General features: G+C 49.0%; 1 long non-coding RNA gene across 5 annotated transcripts in view; it reads left to right on the top strand.

Moving 5' to 3' along the window:
• The window catches only part of LOC108445183, a 27163-nt gene that overhangs the window by 8025 nt on the left and 6675 nt on the right, over positions 1-12463 (top strand). For 3 of the 5 annotated variants that reach the window (XR_001859948.1, XR_001859947.1, XR_001859949.1), the window contains exons 1-6: positions 8-301; positions 829-886; positions 3048-3155; positions 5023-5251; positions 6089-6218; positions 7415-7593. This is a non-coding gene — a long non-coding RNA (uncharacterized LOC108445183). Of the gene's footprint in view, positions 1-7; positions 302-828; positions 887-3047; positions 3156-5022; positions 5252-6088; positions 6219-7414; positions 7594-12463 lie in introns of those variants that run through there. The other 2 variants (XR_001859946.1, XR_001859945.1) reach the window with 2 other exon arrangements.

Here is a 12463-nt window from a genome sequence, read left to right as displayed (position 1 = left end):
AGGTGTGAATTGCTGAGGATCTGCCACATTGCATTATGCATTTTGTTGTTGTCTTAATGAATAAATTCCAGAGAAGGCAATCAGTAATTAGCTGCAATATGGCACGGTCGGGAGCAGTGAGGAGACACTAACTCGATCTGAAGGACTCATCTGTAGAACTTCCAGAACCGCAGCCCAGTCGTCACCACACACTGGAGGGAATCGTTGGCAGCGTTTCCCTGTGTTATTTGCCAAAAAGGTTCCTTTGGAAGATAGAAATGAATTGGAAACGTGGGGATTCACTGTGATACACCTGTCACAGGTAGGTAGCGTGGGGATGGTCTTGGGTTTGAATAGATGAAAAAAACTCCAAGCATATGTTAAACGGTTCTCCACATGAGGATGTTTCTAATTTGCTTGCCACATCTCTAATAAACCTGGCAGCTTCTCCTTCGTAACTGACATCTTCATTTTGTTGCTTGCTAGAGGTGGAATGTCTGTCCTGGCTTGGAGGACTCAGCCTCTTGGTTTCCGGGGTGGGAAGTGGAGCCCAGCTCAGGGGTGGGAGGATGCTGCAGGGGACCAGGAGAGCATCCTGTGGTGGGAGGAGGCTGCAGGGGACCAGGAGAGCATCCTGTGGTGGGAGGAGGCTGCAGGGGACCAGGAGAGCAGTTGTATGCACAGGCTATCTGCACATGGTCAGCTCTGAGGCATGTGCACACCTACAGGTGTAGGAATGCAAACATGGATTTTGTAAAGCATTTCTTACGTGTATCATGATTATCCCATCCCTGTGAACTAAAATACATGTATTGTTCCTGGGTAATGTGTTTTAAATCTAATTTTCAGAAAGCGAAATATCCTGAGGGGTCTGTTCCTTGTCCCTGGCAGCTTCACCAGTGGGGAGGTGAGCCTGGATCCTGGTGCTGGCCACGTGTGGGTGGTGAGCAGACGCTGCTGGGCTGGACCTGCAGCGCTGCCCTGGGACACCAACCTGCCCCTGATGGCCGGCACCTTCCCAGCCTGGAGGGCGCGCCCGTGCAATTTCCCTCATGACCTAGAGGCCGTTTAATAGATAGGCCAGCACTTAGGAAAGCAACGCCTCGGCGAGGGATGCCCCGGCCGGAGCCCCAGCAGCGGCTGCTTCTGGCCGGCACAGCCCTGGCCCCCCGTGCCAGAGGCCGCAGCCCCCCGGGGCACAGCTGGAGAGCTCCTGTGTGTGGGGTGCGGCACGGGGGGAATTTCGGGGTGGGAACCCCCATCCCTGGTGCCCATCAGCCTCGGAGGAACCTCCCTGCTCCTGGTCCCAGCCCTGCTGTGCCCCGCAGCAGAGGAACTGGCTGCATGAATTATCCCCAGGATACAGAAGTTATTTTCCTCCCCCGGCTCCTCCTGCCTCCATGACCTAGTTACCGGCTCAGCACATGCAGGAAGCCACGGGAGAGAAAAACACATTTCTATTTGAATGAGAAAAGTTGATTACTATTTTAAGCCCCTTATCGCGTAAAAGCATTTCAAGCTCAAACACCCCACTCATCTCTAACTGTGAGGTAACCATAAAGGCTTCTCCCTCCTCATCCTGCAGTTTGACAGTCCCGGAGTTGCAGGCAATTAAAATCCCTTTGCGTGTCCCTGCTGTACCTGTTGTAGTCGCTGTGTTCTCAGTCTCTGCTCAGACTTGAAGCAGCAACTTACCGTGTTTGGAGCAGGCTCTGTAGGTTGTTATACCCAGCTGGTGCAAGGTGAATATTTCAGATGGATTAATTTAATTAAATGGCACCTGAGTTACTGCCTTGCTTTGGGACAGAGGCAAGGAAAGCCCCAGTGCCAGTAAGCAGTGCAGATAAAATGCTGGTTCTTTTTCCGTCCTTTAGAAGGAAGCTGCAGCCTTTCCCCCCAGTGCTCGCTGGGCAGGTTGCAAATATGCTGGAGATGCCAAGCCTTGGCTTCAGAGGGTTGGGACCTGCATCTCTGGAGTGCTCAGATGTGGGGCAGGTGTGGCACTGCAGTGAGGGTGTGGGGGCTCTGCTGCCGCTCTCTGAGGATGGGCAGCAGCTTTCAGACTGCCCTGAGGAGTGCAGGGAAGGAGCTGAGATGAGGGATGGGGTGCTTTGGGACAGAGGGACTAAACTTTTACAGCTCTTGCCTAGGGAGACCTCTTAGACCTGCCCCAGTTCCAGCCATTCCCTGAAGGCTGCTCAGATTGAGGTCAGGTTTCAGTTAAAGGTGAGCATAAAGTTCTTTCTCCCCTGGGACTTCAGCACGTGTAAAATGTGAGCAATGCTTCAATTCTTGATTAAAGGAGATATATTTTATATTCAAGTACTCCCAGATAGCAGGGCCTTTACTGAGTTATGCAGGGGCTCAGGCTGCAGAAAAAAACTTCAGACCCAGGCTAAGCCTAAGCTCTGTGGTCAGCTGCGTGGTGCTCACCAGGGCCACCAGCTCTGGGGACCCCTGAGAACAGCTCTGACACTGTGGCATCAGTCTTGCCTCGGAGCGGCAGGTCACACCTAGAAGGCAGGAACATGCACTTTAAGTTAGATTGTATTGCCTGAGTGCTTAATGAAAGCCCCTCAGCCATGGCTGTGCTGCCACGGCACAGCTGCAGCCCGTGGTCACCTGGCTGGAGGCCGGTCCCTCCGAGGGCAGTGAGGGTCAGCACCCCCAGGCTCCAGCCCAGCTCGGCCCCTCTCGGGGTGCAGCCCCGGGCGGGCAGTGCTGACACCCCAGCACAGCGGCACAGCCCCAGCCCCGAGGGGCCCTCGCTCCTCTCCGGAGCGCCGGCGGGGTGCCCGGGGGATGCTGTCTCAGGGACAGGCAGCAGCCGTGCTTGGGCACAGGATGCCCCAATGGCAGCTGTGGGGCACTTTGAACAGAGAACCTGTGCAAAGAAAATGGGAAAGGCCCCTCAATCCCACAGCACTGCTCCCATTGCCTTCTGTTGTTCCCAGAGAAGCAAAGCAGTTTCCAGTTGCTGCTGCTTTCTCCAGGGCGCTGCTGGGGATATTTCCAACTGAGTAAACAGGTTCTGCCCTGCAACCTCTGTTTGTGTTTGTTCTCCCCAGCAGCTGCACATCTGTTCCATGGGCAGTGGCTGCCTGTGGAGCCCAGAGCAGCAGCGGTGTCGCTGTGCCCCACCGCAGACGGAGAGCAGGACCCTGCGCCAGGACGAGGTACACTGCATTTTTGGCACAGTGTCACTGACAGGGATGGCCTGGGAGCTAGAACACAATCTACAAAACGTGCCAGGGAACGAAATGTTTTTGTTCCTTTTCCAGTGCTCCCACCCATTAGTTGGGGTAAAATCTCTCCAACCCCACTCGGTAGAACCATGTGGGGGGACCCCCTCGCCCCAGCAGCTCTCCCTGCAGGGGCTCTCCTTTGGGAACAGGGTAAGGCAGGAAGCTCTGCCTGGAAAAGAGGGAAGCTCTGTGCACGTGCCAGTGTGTGACACACTCAGCATGTGAGAGCAGGAGCATCCAGGATGCATTTGGTGTTTCTGATGTGCTTTGAAAGCTGTGTACAGATTCAAATCAGCCAAAGCAATAGGCACAGGTGCATGGTACTAATTTTATATTGCAATTTCATTCAGATAAATTACTTCTGTGAGTTCCTAATAAAAGCAGATGTTGGCTCATGTCAGCATTAGTGAACAATTCTGATAACAGGAGCAGCTATTTTTAGTTTGGTGTTATCCTAGTTCAGCCTCCCATCAAGTTGTATTAAATGTAGAAGATACAAATTGGATCCATGCTGGGTATTCATTTGCTTCGAAGCACTCTGAAGGCATCTCTTCTGCTTGGCAGGGTGGGTGGGGTGAGGGGGTCCCTGGGAGCAGGTTATTTGTCAGGTCTCAAGCAGCACTTGTCACTGTGCTCGTAGCTAGTGTGGAACATTAATTAGGGGAGCGAGCTCAAGCCAAGTAAGGAGCGCAGCAAAGGCCACCAGAGACACGGATGGAGGAGCATTCCCTGCAGGAGGCGCTGGGAGTGCAGCGGGGTGGGAGCTGCCCCGGGGCTGTGCGGCGAGAGAGGGGAGTCATTCCCTGTGGGCAGATCCCGCTGGGACACGGCAGGGGCTGGAGGAGGATGGGGGATGGATGGCCAGGGCCACAGCAACGTCTGTCCCCTGTCCTTCCCAGGTGTCACAGAATCCCAGAACGGTTTGGGCTGGAAGGGACCCCAAAGCCCATCTCGTTCCACCCCTTCTGCTGTCCCAGGGTGCTCCAAGCCCCGTCCAGCCTGGCCTGGGACACTTCCAGGAAAGGGGGAAGGCATCGCCCCTTGTCCTTCCAGTATGTTCAGCATATATTTGGATTCATTCCCATGCAATCCAAAGCCTTTCCAAGGGGACTTCTCTGTGGGTGGCAGGATCTGGGGGGCTGTGTGGGAAGCACAGCTTATCTAATGAAGTCCTGAGCTGTTCCAGACTACAGAACCTTTTTGGAAAATTCATTTAATCATCTCAATGGTTACTGTTTGGAATTATATAATATAAAGTTTTGTTTTCTCCCAAAGCAACTTAAGTGAGGGGAAATGCAATGTAAACACAGAAAAACCAATTTTTTCCCTTAGTTTAGAGCACAGAGAATGAGCTTTATAATGATTCTTGAGTTCAGTTTCAGAGTCCCTTTTCAAAAATTTTAGATTTTATTGACTAATAGTTGCTTTGATATTAAGGGTACTGCTACAAACAATTCAATCTATTTCTACCAATTTTTCTTTGTGGAAAATTTTTATTTCGGCTCCTCATTATTTGAAAGCGATTTGCAGAAAAAGTGCTATTAGGAAAATGAGGCTGATGGCACTCGAGGTGAGCTGAACACGCTGTTAAGCAAATCAGAAATTAGTGTAAGTTTCTTTCATTTGGCTTCATTTGCTCTAGATCAAGTTTGATACTAATGGTGAAAAACAGATCAAGCTTTTAAAAATATTGAGGAGTTTCTGTGCAATGAAACTGAAGTGGAGGGAGAAAACTTCGGATATTTTATTTTTCTGGTCTAAACTGGAATAATTTTAATAATTCTATTGTCTATTCAAGCCAAAGCGTGGTCTTGTCTGAGAAGAAATATCAGAAGCTGCTGCTGACCGGCACAATAGCAATAAATATATAATACAGAAGGAGGAGAGGAAAAAATTTAGGAAGATGCTGGACTGCCCGAGAACATTCCCAAAACGCCGCTACTTGGATGCTCCTCAAAGGGGTTTGGCTGCAGCAGGAACATCCATTGGCAGCCTTTTGCCTCAGAAACCAATGCAGTGCTTACAGGGTAAAGAATCATTTTGTATTTTCTCAAAAGCCTTTCAGTTCTGCTGTGCTAAGGCAGGAGTGAGCCCTGAATGGATGTTCGGAGGCTGTGCTGCCCCAGCTCCTCTCTCTTCATGCAAAACCAGCCCAAGGGCAGCAGGTTCACACCGGATCTCATTCCTCTGAGGAGGCCCTGGCTGTCTCGGATGCCCTGGGAGCTGCTGAGGAGCCTGCTGGTCTCAGCAGGAGTGTGAGTACTCAGGACATACCCAGGGGATGGGACTACTGCCCCAACTCCTCCCTGGCATTGGACCGAGACAAAGGGAGCCCCTGAAGGAGCCAGGGCAGGAGTTTGGCTCAGAAAGGGCTGAAAGTGAAGCAGAAGATGAGGTTCATGCTCACTGTCTCCTCGCCCAAGACAGCCATGTGCTGAGGGATTGCTCTGCCTTAGTTTCCTTCCCACCCTTCTGTTGGATGTGATGGAACAGGAATTCTTCCATCTCCTCCCTCAGTGAATAACAAAATGCACTTTGATTTGAGAATGGGATGCAATTTTAACTAGAATAGTGGAAAGCATGTCACTAGTGTAACAGCTGTAAAATTAGAAGGAAAGAAAACCCCTAAGAGACAGGAAAATAGCTGCTATTAAACTGATAGAATAATCTTACCCTGCAATGGTGTTCTGCAGCTTGAAGCAGGTCTCTTCAGCCAGTGTCTGTCAATCCCTAACAGGATGGAAGGTGACATTATGAAGTCTCCAGATATATTTTCATGTCATTCAGCTGATTTGTGTCATTTGATAAATTTCATGTTTGGAAAATCAATGTTCCTCACTGTGTGTACTCTTGTGCTTTGCCAGTACTGAAGTTCTGTGCTGGAGACAACAGCAGAGGCTTGTGAGAGCAGTCGCTTCATGACACCTTCCCCTCCTGGTGAGAAGCCCAGCAGACTTGGTATGAAAATTGATGAGATCCATGAAGGTACACAAGGTTAGTTTTGTTTAATAACATCTCTGTTGTTTCTTAAGACATGGGGTGAGAAGGAGAATGCAATGCCAGTGAGAGGCGAGGGCACAGGTCCCGTTCTCCTGCTCGTGGCAGGGGAGGGCTGTTCGTTCCTGGTGTGACGGGCAGAGCTCAGCCCACAGTGCTTGGGCTGAGCAGGTCCTAGGGCAGGGGGCCCAGCCCCTGCCCTCCAGCCCAGCCCTCACCCCCAGGGCTCCCCATCTCCTCCTGAGGCCGAGCACAGGCGGTGGAGTTGAACCCCTGGGTCCGGGGAATATTCAGCAGCCGTGAGCTGGACCCGCAGCTGTTGGGTGCTGGGGTGAGGTCTGGGCTCTGTCTGTGCCAGGCACTCCAGTGCAGAGGTAGGGGGACATTTAGATGTTGGCAGATGAACGCCATAATTAGTCATGTGAAGGTTTAAATAGGTTTGTACGATAAGCTTGGAGAGGAATTTTTAAGGGTTCTATTTTAGCTCCAGATGCAAAGTTCAGTGGCTTTCCCTTCAATTCTGATGACCCAGCTTAATGCGTGACTTGTTTAGTAAAAAAATCCCCATAAAATACAGCTTAAAAGCGAATTCCTAAATACTTGTATCAGGAATGGTGTTTGATCACAGATAACATGTATTAAGTAATAATAGTGTGCAGCTCTGGGCTGGCTAATTTTCAACGCACCAGTGGTGGGTGGAGGATTTTAACAACATCACTTGAGCTGCGCTGCACAGTCAAGACCACATCTACTGAAGAAAAAACCCTCCATTTAAATAGTCCAAATGAATAGATTTGGTCCCGTATTGTAATTTAACTCAGGTTTTGAAATGCATCTTTGTTATTCCAAAAAGGGAGAACAGTATCAATAACTCAGCAATGTGACATTGCATAATTAAGCATATTTCTGGCTGTATCCATCTATCTAGCTGTCTATCAAACCCCGCAGCTTTCCTTCCCTGGAACAGCAGAAGGCTGGCAGTGCTTTCCACGCCAACGTGTTGGAAACCTTGGCTGGGCCCCTGCCATCGTAAGCTGGTGGGTGGGAGGGAAGGCACAACAAATTTGGTACCATGGCTTTACTGCCAGAGAACTGAAGATGATGAAGTTTGTCAGGCCATTTGGGGGGAAAATAACCTGGAGATATTTAGAAGAAGTGAATTAAAATTTGTCATCCTGACCTAACTCTTGCAGGGAGGCGTTTCCCATCCCTACAGCCAAGCTCTCCCATCAGCTGTTGGTCCTGGAAGGGGCGGAGAGGGGGAGAGTGCCTCACTGCCATTTCTGGAGCCGGACTACCAAGGATATAAATCAAATCCTTATGATGAGGGAGCATCACGTGGGAAACACAGACTTTGAGGGAGATTTTAGCGGTAGGTTAAATTCTGGTTCTGAGACTGCATGGGATGGAAGTACAGCCTGATTCTGGGTTTAGGTGCTGGGTGCAGAGCAAATGCAGCTGTGTCTCCATGAGCATCCATGTCAGCCTCCACTGGGGCCCTGCTCACCTGCCAGGGCTGCGGAGGTGGAGATGATTCCAAGAGCTGCTAAAACAGTTAAAGCTGGGATGCGATTTGTGAAGAAATAGGAAAGAATTAAGTATGGATTGCCTGGGTGAAGGGTGACTTAAGGGGAAGAAAAACTCTTTCTGAGCATTTCAAGGCCACAGACACCAAGGACTAGAAGATCCATCCAGGACATCTCAGGCAGAATTGCTGAGTAACATGATGATACTCAGGAAAAGGAAAATTCAAATGCTGGTGAGACCACTTGATCAGGGTTAGATATACAGGAAAACCAAACTCCAGGGGCCTGGAGATGACAGGGATGTCTGAGAACTGCGGAGACCCTTTTTTGGTCTTCAGATTTTTGATTCCCCAAGTCCTTGCATGGAAACCCTCCACCCCTCTCAGAAAGGCGGCCAGCTCTCCCTTCTGGGTTAGATGCACCTGCACAAGGACTGAAGCAAATGGAGACCAGGCTGAAAGGTTGTAATGGATTTTGGCTGATTTTTTTTCTGAAGCCAATGGGATTTTTCCGTTGCATTCTAAGGCTCTGGCATTAAACCTGCAGTGGGGCTCTCTCTTAAGCAGTTTGTATTTTTCCCTCTCTCTCTCCTGCCTTGCTGGACTTTTCCCATGGCCCCTTCTCAGTCTCCAGGCCCTCAGTGGTGCAGTGATGCTCCTGGGGGTGCTGGGGTGTGGGCAGTGCCCAGCACCCCCCTGTCCTGGGCAGGAGCAGCATCCTGGCTGCCAGCCTGGGCCAGTGAAAGGGCTGGGCAAGAAAAGCATCTGTGTTCTGACCTATTACCACAGTCCTAGGCCCTAGGGTATATCACTGTGTCCCACAGCCGTAGGGAAGAGGAGGAGAGAAGCTCCAGCAGGCAGGAATTGTGCAGCAAGATTCATTTATTTAATTATTTTACAAACTCTTTTATAGACTTTTTTCCTCATAGCCTAATTGGACAAAGGATCAGCCACCCCTTGGGGTGATTGGCTAAAATCCTAAAACATCCATTGTCAAAATATAAAATATTTTTCTACTGTACCGTAAACAAGGCTTTTCAAGGCTGCAGGTGTTTGGTTGTTTCCATACTCTGCTGCCTCTTCTGTGAGAGAGAAAAGTCTCTCACAGGCTTAGAAAATAGCAAGAAAATCCTCGCTAGCAGCATTTTTGTATCCACACTGATGGAGGGGGGCAGAAGGAGGTTTCTGCTGGAAACAGCTCTGCACAGCTGATTTTGGATATATTTCTGTTGTCTTTAGAAAAATGAAGCTCCCTGCACCTGAACAGAATTGTCAGCAAATGACTTTGGTTCCGGGGGTTTGGTGCCATTTTTCCTGAGCTGTTCATAAAATGAACAGCGAATCTTTCCGTGCCCAGTCGAGGTGCTGAGATCCAAATCTGTCCTGGAAATAGTGTCTCTGACAGCCCTGTGATTGTGATGGAGCTGTTTAAATGAGAGCCCGTGCAGGAGACGGAGCAGCCGCCCCGCGCCGGGAGCTGATGGATTCTGCACGGCCACCCAGGCGACCCCGCTGCCATCCACCCTCATTACGCTCCTGTCAGATGTTCAATTAGAGTGACAGGGTCCCAAATTCCCCAAGATCTCTGTTTAGTCTTAGAAGATTAAAGGGTGGCAACTATTTTCAATATGATTATCATCATTATCTCTGGGAGATTTTATACTTCAAAAGTCAAAGTCATAATAGCCCAACTCACTGCAATTATTTGCAAATTGCCTTAATGTATTTTCCAGAAGCTCTTTTGGCACTTTGTAATTTATTTATTTGCTAAGCCAATAACACATTAAAATGCTAAAATGTCTCAGAACCTCTGTGAAGCACCAGTCTGCTGGGAGCTTGCCCTGACTTTGCCAGCAGCCCCTCTACCCACCAGTAACCCTGCTCTGTTTTTGTTAAAATACCTCTTCCTGGGGCTCCCTCTGATAACACCTTGAAGGATTCCTCCTTTTTTGGTTGAAACGAAAGGGAATTTGTTAATGTTACAGTAACTCTCCATGCTGATGGAAATGCTTATGAAAACATAGACTTAAACCAACATAAAAAAATATTCAGGCACAAAAAAATGCGCCGTTTCTCAAAAAATGCAATTTTTTTCTAGAGGTGTGTTTTAAAGAGGAACTCTTGATGTGCCAAGGGCTGGAAATACCACGGTGTCAGAAGCAGTGGAGGGGTGACTCTCCAGTGGCTCCAGGGTCTCTCCTGCAGAAGCCGGGAGTCTCAGGAGAGCGACCGCGCTGGCTTTGGGCACAGCTGGTGAACGCGGCTCTTTGGATCCCCATCTGTTCCCTTTCTTCTTGTCCTTAATGGTGAGCAGAGAGCAGCAGCCACCGTGCCCTGTGCATGACATTGAAACCAACCCAAAGAGCTTCTAAAACACGCTCAGCCCATTGTTCCAGAGTAATTTACAGACTGAGAGTTACGGTGCAATAATTGTGAATAATGAGGAAACCACGACAAAAATGGTAAATAGCTTGTAGACATTTTGGGAACAGAAAATGAGGCTAAATTCATTGAATAAATTAATTGCTATGGATTATTCTGCTAGCTTTAATCTGCTGCCTGCTGAAGGAAGTCTGCAAATGGCAAAGCTGGTCCATAGCTTTTATGTAGAAATGGGGCTGCTTCCCACAAGAGAGGCTGGAAGGGAATTTGCTGGGTTATAAAAGTGTGTCTCGCTTGTATTGCAATGTTCACCTTCACAGTTTTACTTGCCCTTTGAGATGGGGCAGTTTTACAATCCCATTTTATTAGTGAGCAGCTGATGGAGGTCCTGCAGGGAGGAGAGGTGGTTTTTCCCAAGGCCACGTTGTCTCTGGCAGAATCCAGGTTGGAGCTTGGGATTTTGCAGTCCCTGGATGATGCTTGTGATATTTTTCTGTTTCCCCTTTCTGCAGAAACATCTGTACTGGAGGCTGAACAAAACAACCCTGAGCAGATTTGAGACTTTACAAGTGAAAATGTAGAGAAAAAGAAGGAATGAGGAGCCACATTCCCCAGCCTGTTTTAGAAGATCAGTTCTAGTAAAGAGGAATTATATTTTAAGAACCAGACAGATTGCCTCAGATTTACTGTCTTAGAGGCCAGCAGTGAAGGTGAAGCGTTTTTCTGTCAGGATTACGATTACCTGACAGGGTCTTACCATTACCAGGAGAAATTACCCTGATTTAGAAAAGATCTGTTCATTTGTAAGCAGCTGTTACTTTTTAATAGCACAGCTCTTTTTTACAGCTATTAGTAGTAATAAAAATAAAACTAAGGCCTGTGTCTTTACTTGCATGAAATTTGTGATTTAAAATGGAACTTGGCAAGCCTTGTAGATCAGTCCTGGGATTTTATAAGCTGCTAGTGGTGATTTATGTGGATGGAGACCACAGGACCCACCCAGGTTCTGTGCACAAGCTGTTTGTCAGGCTTTAGCTTCTGGCAGCCTTTTTGTCCCTCCTCAATCTCGTGCCTGCAGCAGCATCCTGGAGCTGGGAGTGTCTGGCGACAGCTCAGGACAAGCTCTGTGCAATTAGCGGGGCTCAGTGTCCCTGGGCTCAGATTTATGCAGTGAACACATCCCTCCGGGGAAGCTTCAGCTTTGGCTGGGCTGGCTCTGACATCCCCCGGCTCTGTCATTTAGAGCCGGGCGCTCCCGGCACAGTGGCACTAAACAGTTCCAGGAGTTCTTCCCCATTTAGCCCCAGCCCAAAGCGGGCTGCAGTGCAGCTGTGAGGAGCTGTGAGGCCAGGCTGCTGCTGCCCGGGAGTTTTGCTGAGTGGAGCACTGTTACCCCATCTGGCTTTATCATATCTGCTCAGTTCATCAAAATAGATCTTTCCCCTCCATTTGATAAAGTTTAACAGAGCAGAACCAACCTCCGAATGTTAACACTGACCGTGGGGTGAGGCGCAGGGAGGTGCAGCTCCTCGGGCACGGGGAGCAGCCCGAGCTCTGGCTGCGCCGTGGTTTCCCCAGACACCCCGAACCCCGGTGTGGGAAGCCTGCTGTGCCAGGGGCACGTCCCATGCTCAGGGCACGTGCAAGGGTTGCGGTTGGTTTGCTCTTACAGGGGGCTCTTCTTTCTCCTTTTCTGTTTCAAACATTGACTGAGAATCAAACTTTCTGCCTTCCCTTGAAACGACACCGACATAAAGAAATCAAAATACGTGTCTCTTCAGGACGTGCCCGAAGCCATAAAACGGGTTGTATACAAAATCAAACTAAATAAATCAGAATCCCTTTCTCCACGTTTGGGAAGGTTAAAGCTCCAGCAGCAATGGCAGCGACACATTGCGCTCCATTTTGCAGACACAATGTCACTATTTTATTTTAGTATACAATGCAGTTCACCCTAAATTACATTTTCTTCTTTTAATTTATTTTCATGAAAACGATAGCATGGCATAAATCATCTTGGGGAGGTTGCTGGGTTATTTGCATTTCAGAGGTTGGTTTTAACTTTGTATTATAAAGGAATTTGCAACCAGGAAGCTCTGGGAGGCATTAACTTGCAGTGATGGTGGTTCTCCAAAGGTGATGAATGACGTTCATTTGGCTTAGGACAAACAGCCTCAAGTTTGTGTCTTTCTAAAAAAACTTGTCAGCAGCAAAGACTGAAAGCCAGTGAGTGATGCTTTCATCTCAGGAATGAATTCCTCCTGGAAAAGCAGGGTGTTTGGGAAAAGCCAGCTGCTCGGCACTGTTCCTGCAGTGAACCTCTGCCCAGTGGAGG

The sequence above is a fragment of the Corvus brachyrhynchos genome, unplaced genomic scaffold (genome assembly GCF_000691975.1).
Source record: "Corvus brachyrhynchos isolate BGI_N302 unplaced genomic scaffold, ASM69197v1 scaffold21, whole genome shotgun sequence".
Classification (NCBI taxonomy): domain Eukaryota; kingdom Metazoa; phylum Chordata; class Aves; order Passeriformes; family Corvidae; genus Corvus; species Corvus brachyrhynchos.
This window is presented reverse-complemented; position numbering and strand designations above follow the sequence as displayed.